Raw genomic sequence first — 6,000 nt, forward strand, 5'->3', positions numbered from 1 at the left:
TACTCAGATTTCAGTATTTCCAGCAAAGCAGTGAGAGATGAGAATGCCATCACTAATTAACACACAAATGATTTAGTACCAAGATTTTAAGAATGTGAATAGTTTAGTAAGGAACAAGAAATGTTTCTACTGTTTGCTCAGAACAAAGATTATCGCCTATATTATAGTAACTTGTAGGAGTCAGCTGAGCACAGGGCCCTCGGGAAAAGAAAAATACCTGAGTCTTCGAAAGCTCACTGCTCACCTTGGTCAAACAGGTAATAATCAAAGAAAAGGTTACAATATACTRCCAGAGAAAACTGAGTGATGACTCTCAGACATGAGGCTAGTTACACTTTCTGAAGATGATAGGAGTTGGAAGATTTGTGGGGTCTTTGTGGGGTCACTGGGTTTACTTTTTTTTAGATCTTTGGGCGGGATTTTGTTAAGATACTAACAGGATGAAGAGACAGAGGAAAAGAGAGGCGATTGATAGGATTGGGTAAGAGCAAAGAGCTGAGGGGAAGAAAATCATGAGAAAGATTAAAAGAGCATGAGAATGTAGAGATGAAATTATTAAAGCAAAATAATCAGTACAGAGAAGAGAGTGACTTTGGTGGCACTTTGAAATCACTGCACCTTGCAACAGGCGAAAATATTCTTCCATCCATTTTTACGGAAACGTTAAAATCGAATTTCACAGATCTGATTTTCCACTCTTGCTGAAGAGATTAAACCAGGTTTGACATAAAAATAAACTAGGTCCAAGRTAACTCCGGTTAACTCTGAAAAGGCTATCTCCAGCACCCCACCTATCCTATCRGAGGAGTAAAACATAGCTGCAGGCTGATCACTTAGAGCTAAAAGGTGTCCGAGTTTCCCCAGCGGCATTTTCTTTTACTGACTTGATTTTTTACGGCAACAGAAAGAAAAATGAAATGGTTATTTGTCCAAGACTTCTGGACATCCAGTTAAACTATTGGATGGATGGCCAGAGGCCTGGAAAGCACAACTCGTGAGCATGTGAAGGGCTGTCGCCCCTGCACCTACTGCAGACTCGCTGTTTCTCACACGGGAACTAAGCTCCTATTTTTGCCTGTGATTTGCCAGAGGGAAGTTGCTTGATTCCTGCCTGCTTACAACCTGCCATCTCAGTCATTTATTCTCACAGGTGGGCAGCAGCAGTGCTTACACTTTTCTTTCTCTACTCTGCCCTCCTAATTAATTTTACTGAAAAGTAAGTATTGGGTAAGTAGCCAAAATTTGTGCAATCTCAGGCTATGCCATTAAGGTGACCTTACTCCTCCACACCATCTRTGGAAACTCAGGACAATCTATTTACTAAAGACCAACAACAGAGCCAGGGATAAATCCTGCACAGCAGTCTCTTACTTTAGTCTATACATCACACTGTCTCTTTGTAGGTAACCAGCACACTGAGGCAGTGCTAATGAACAAAGACCTAGCCTCAATAGTCCTGCTCGACAGTACAAACATACACCATGAGAAGTCTTTTTGACATCAGTGAAACTACACTAAATTACAGTAAAGGTCTATCAGTCTCCAAACATCTACACTGAACAATGGAGTACAGAAACTGTAACATCTAGAAGGAATGAAGTCACACTAAAGCAGAGCTCCAGGTGTCCTAATTTGACAGGGTAGATTAGCCTGCACAGATATCTGGCATACCAGCAGTTGCAGTGCAGCTAAATAAGCAAGGTGGCTTATTTAAACTTCAAGCTCAGAAGTATCACATTGGCCAGCACAGACACAAGCACGTCCTGAAGATGCCTTGCATTGAAAGGAAATACTTGACTCGCATCCCTTTTTTTGTCCAGTTCACCCAATGTTCCATCCAAGCAGCCAAACAGCTAGTGTTTGCGCTACATTTAAGCTGGAACTCATCAAGCATCCATGTTACACAAATTGGCAAGCATCAGATTGGCACTGAGATGTCTAGTTGCGATGCATAAAGAGCACAAGACTCTGACTGTACGGATCATGTACTGTTCCAGTCTCTTATACGCACAGCTGCAAAGTCTTGGCAAATAATAACAAAAGAGCTTCTGCTTCTTACAGATCAATTCACGAGACTAGGAAATTAAAACAGATGTAACCAAGTTGTCTGTATCTCCACTGATTCAARGCAAACTGTCAGAAAATACAGTGGAAAAGTCATTTTCAGCTCACAAAGATAAATATTCTGCCACTCAGCTGCTGCTGAAAATGCAAAGATGCTTTAGAAAAAGCCAGCAAGTTTTCATTCGCTGCTACATTCATTTGATTAGCAAGACTGCCTTTTGTAGTCCAGCCTTTGTGAGACGCATCCAAATGCTGTTGTATTAGACACACAAATTAAAAGCAAATGAATGGACTTCTAAAGAAAGGTAAACCTGTTAAGAGCATAGCTATATAGTCTGATTGTCTTGCTGGCACCAACACTCCCAAATGAGCCATGAAATAGTGTTTCACACATGGAACAACTACAGACTGCTATGCAGGAATGTCACATGAAGCAAGTACTTTCAAAAGACTTAACTGTAATAAATTAAGTGCAGAGGAGGAAGAAATAATCAGCACTACATTATAAATTATTTCCTCTATTATTTCATCTAGGGACTGTTGGACCGAAAGATTTTAGACTTGGAGATTGGTAACATGGATATAAATCACGTTTCTAAAACTGCAGGCCCAAATGAATGCAGTGTGTTCAATCTCTGCAGAGATTCAGGCATGTGATAAATAAGAATATGCAGATTTTTCTGAAGTCATTTAAAACATCGCACAGCCTCCACCCAACTCAACCTGTCTGGTTTGCTTCTGCTAGAGCCTACCACATAGCAGAGATAGTAGAACAGAACATGTGCAGCTCCTTCACCTGAAAATRTATTAAAAAAAAACCTCTGTCAAAAGGCAGCTGAGCTGATCTACCCAAAAATGGTGGCTGCTGTGTGTCATTCAGCCAACTCTCCCACAGGGTCAGAAAGGTAGCAACAGTGTCTTCTCACACAAGTGAGGCAGGAGTCACGGGGTTTTTATTTATCAGAGCTCTTCAGCTACCCCTTTGCAGCAAAAGGAACCAAGATCACAGCCAGCAAGAGTTTAGCTTTAAGGAGAGCTCCCTTTGGACCACCAGTCATGCTGAAAAAAATCTGACATCCACGCTAAGCTTAAACTTTCTCAAAAGGACATACACATCCCTCTTTCCAAAAGCTAACAGTTCGTTGAACTGAAACACTGCCATGGGACTCTATGACAAAGAAATGTCTCAGTTTTAAATTACTGGCTGTTTCAAGATGAAAATTAAGGCTGTACTTCCAAAAGAGAGAAATACCACATTACAGTTCAGCGCTATTTTCTGTTTTTCCTCACTMTGATTGTAGGAATAGTCTAATATGTTGGTTTTGATCAAGGTTAGTCTAGGCTCTAGGTGCAATTATTCACACACGCAYGYGCGCACACACACACATACACACACAAAATCATCCCCGTGCTGCTCCAGTGTGACCTTGTCAAATCTGCAGTAACACATAACAGCCTTGAAAAGACCTGGTCAGCTCCTGCACAAACTACCCCAAACCACATGAGAAGTGGATGCAGACTAGGTAGTTGTTCCTTCAGCTGATACAACCACAAGCACTCAAGTAAATTGGCTTTGAGGTGCTAGATCAGCAGTTATATTACTCGTGGGGAAATACTACTGTGTGATCTCTGTAGCACTCTTGAGTCACTTTGTTTTGCTCTCTGCACCTGTAAACATGTTTTACAGAATTGTAATTGGCTGAGTTATGTTACTGAAGAAACAGTGGTGGAGAAAATCCAATTCTTTTTCTAGAAGAGTAATTTTAACCACCAGAGGGAGCACTGGCCCTGCATATCTTTCAGAATTAAAATAAATATGTATAAGAAGAGATCATCTGTTTGTCCTTAACTGCACTTACCATTTTCAGTATTTTATTGAAAGTGTGAAGTGGATATCAGTCAAACAGAGTTACTGCTATATGCTCATATGGCAAGTGTCCTTAAATGCACTAAGGATGCTTAACATCACAAAATTCCAACTGCTCACTCTTCAGAGCCAGAATATATCTACTCYATAGCTATAAAATTCTGGAACTGTATGAGCAACAAGTAATTAATTATACAAACATAACTGTAAAGACATGCAAAGAATCTGTGTAGGAGCTCTGTAAAGATCTTGGCTCACCCAGATGTTTTGGGGCTGAGCCCCTGACAGTATGCAGAATGGAAAGGGCAGGGGGAGAGTCACTAAGATCTTCTTACACTGCCAGGAAGAATCTGAGAAAACTCACTCAAGTGGAAACATGAGTCCAACATTTTTGGCCTTCCTAACAGAAGGAGCAGCCATGATTGCTGTAGATCACCTGCACAGCTCCAAAACCAGGCTGGCTGCAGGCTAGACTAAGTCCCTGGACAGCCTAAAGTATTACCAGGGTTGATCTATGTTGCTTGCAGCCATAAATATATATAGATGAAGAGCTGTTCCAATAGCTGTTGGAGAACAACGCTCTCTCATCATGCTTCCCTGCAGGGATGCTGCTTTTACCATCTCATTTCCCTTTGCGCCCTCCCCGGTGCCCTTCATCCATGTAATTCCTTCGATCCCCAACTAAAGCAGCTCCCAGGCTGCACTCAAAGCAGGAGAACACCAAAAAGCACTCACGTAGGGTGCAAAAGTCAGGCCTATACAGAGCCAGATACATACAGGGTAGATAGGACTTTATGAACAATTGCAACTCACACAGCATTTTTTTACTCCTCAAAAGGACTTTTTTCTCCTGTTATGAAACTATCTGTTCCTGAGTCTAGTGAATTTACAACACTGGGGAACCTGCGCTGAATGATACAAAATGAGTCAGATTCTCCAGTAGTGCATCAACCAGGATAAACCGTTCAGGTTTACTGTTCAYGGACTGTATCTGTGCCACTGCCTTCTAAATGTGAAAGAGTGCTTAGACTCAAAGTGTATTTCAGTATTGTCTCATGGCTGCAAAGAGCATTCCTCAGGAAGTAGCTAAGTGCTTCCCAAGAGTATAAAAATAGAAATGACGATCTCTGTGTATCCTTTTCTCTACATATCAGTATTTATGTGTTTAGGTTGTGGACAAGTAAGTGGATGGATATGCAGTGTTAATGAAGTAGCGAAATAAGAACTTACATAAAATAAGCTAAGTGAATTAAAACTAATATTCAAGTCAGTCATGGCTACATGTCAATTATATTAGTGTCAAGCAACTGGTTGCCTATCAGCATCATAGAATTTAAATTAAACCACCTATAAGTAATGGCCCTTCTTTACTTAATTTACTAAGGCTTCTTCATGTAATTCCTCCTCTTRCTCACTCCATGGTTATTCCTCATTTTGCAACTGCTCTACTCATTTTTTTTAACAGAGGTGTCCACATTTCCCTTTCTAGGATTCTCTGAGCAATGCGCACTCTCAATTTTAGCTCAAAATTATTATTTTCTCAGCTTTTCTTTTCTTTTTTTCTTTTTTTTTTTACCTTCAGCAGTGCTGTATTTTTTATGATATTTGACTCCAATGTAGATAAAAAAGTGTTATAGATTTAGAAGCAGGTGACATGCTGAGGAGGAATATATTTGTATTTCTAGTAGAGTACTACTTGGAAGATTTGCTTGTTTTGCCTCCATAGGAAAAAAAAGAAAAAGAAAAAAAAAAGAAAAGGACTGAAAGGAAGAAAGTCACTGAAGTTTAGTGAGGTACATGTACACTTAATTCATTCACAGAAGAAAACAAGCATGATCCCTACTCTGGACACTTTATAAGCAGCAAGTAGTCTACCTCAAGGCATGATCCAGGGCATGGTATGTCAGGAATATAAAAGCAAGGCTAACAGATAGCAGAAGCCAATAGACAGTGGATGAGTTGTATTTTCTGCTTGTAAAGGCCTGCCTGCCCAGTGCTTGGGAATTTAACACCAAGGCATGTGACCCATTGTCTTTATCTTTAAACTTTTCTTGATTTTTTTCTGAAAA

The 6,000-nt window shown here is 40.3% G+C and overlaps 1 protein-coding gene across 2 annotated transcripts in view; it reads right to left on the reverse strand.

Moving 5' to 3' along the window:
• Positions 1 to 6,000, reverse strand: part of COL4A1 (collagen type IV alpha 1 chain) — a 127,622-nt gene that overhangs the window by 55,857 nt on the left and 65,765 nt on the right. The gene's annotated exons all lie outside the window — the stretch shown is intronic.

Source organism: Rhea americana, unplaced genomic scaffold (assembly GCF_003343005.1).
Source record: "Rhea americana isolate MKP2758 unplaced genomic scaffold, rheAme1 scaffold_52, whole genome shotgun sequence".
Taxonomy (NCBI): domain Eukaryota; kingdom Metazoa; phylum Chordata; class Aves; order Rheiformes; family Rheidae; genus Rhea; species Rhea americana.